At 44.3% G+C, this 979-nt stretch overlaps 1 non-coding gene across 1 annotated transcript; it reads right to left on the bottom strand.

Annotated features, from left to right (window-relative positions):
* Positions 1-407: 407 nt before the first annotated feature.
* TRNAG-UCC (transfer RNA glycine (anticodon UCC)) lies at positions 408-480 on the bottom strand. Its single transcript has one exon. It is a non-coding gene; the product is annotated as a tRNA-Gly (tRNA).
* Positions 481-979: the final 499 nt, after the last annotated feature.

The raw sequence follows: 979 nt of genomic DNA, 5'->3' as shown, positions 1-979 counted from the left end.
AATGGAGAGGTTTAAACTAAGAGTGAGTGAATGAAGCTTGAAGACCAGTAGTATGGAGAAGGGGACTCTGGGGTGGGATTGCCTGAGTCCGATTCTGCCTCTGCCCCTGTAGCCGTGTAACCTTGGACAATCTTAAGTCACCTCTCTGGAACTCAGTTAGCTCATCTGTAAAATAGAAAGCCTCACGAATAGCTTCTGAATAGAATAGTGACGAAGTTTAAATGAACCAGTGAAGTCCCGAGAGTACTACCTGCCGACCTGCACGGGGGTTTGTTTATCCACCCACTCAGTCCCCAGTGGACTCTGACACTTGTTGTGGTTTTCCTGTTTGTTTATTTTTTGGCTGAATCCAAATGACCTTTTATTTTTTTATTTTTGTCCATGTCACATGGCATGTGGGATCTTAGTTCCCTGACCAGGGATTGAACCTGAGTCCCCTGCATTGGAAGTTCAGAGTCCTAACCACTGGACCACCAGGAAAGTCTCTCTGATACTTGTTGAAGGTAGAAAGCTCAATAAGTGTTACTTATTTTTATTTTGTTATTGTTATTATTAGAGAAAAAGACTACAGAATCCATGAAGTAATCATTAAAGAGATTTGGACTGATTGAGTTCATGATGACAATGAAAGCTGTGAATCTAACTGAAGAAACAGTCCGTTCCCTGTTCCCTCGGGGAACTAAATGCACGTTAGGAACAGCTGAAGGCAGCTCAGGTCCCAAACATTCAGGGCATCCTGCATTCAGACCACGTGTTCTCAGCCCCTCGGGGTCTCTGCTCCTCGTCTTTCCTTCACCCCGGTGCTTCTTCCCGTGATTCCTTCAGGTCACATCCAGCCTCTTGACTGTGTCTTTGTGCTTGGTTGTTTTCTGCTGCTTCCTGAATTTCTGTCAGCAATCCAGTTTTACAAATTACTTGGCTGAGATCTGTGTTTGTCGTCTTCCTTTGAAACTGTGATTCACAGTGTACACCCTTTACA

Source organism: Bos mutus, chromosome 13 (genome assembly GCF_027580195.1).
Source record: "Bos mutus isolate GX-2022 chromosome 13, NWIPB_WYAK_1.1, whole genome shotgun sequence".
Lineage (NCBI taxonomy): Eukaryota > Metazoa > Chordata > Mammalia > Artiodactyla > Bovidae > Bos > Bos mutus.
The sequence above is the reverse complement of the archived record's forward strand: the minus strand, read 5'-3'. Positions and strand labels throughout refer to the sequence as shown.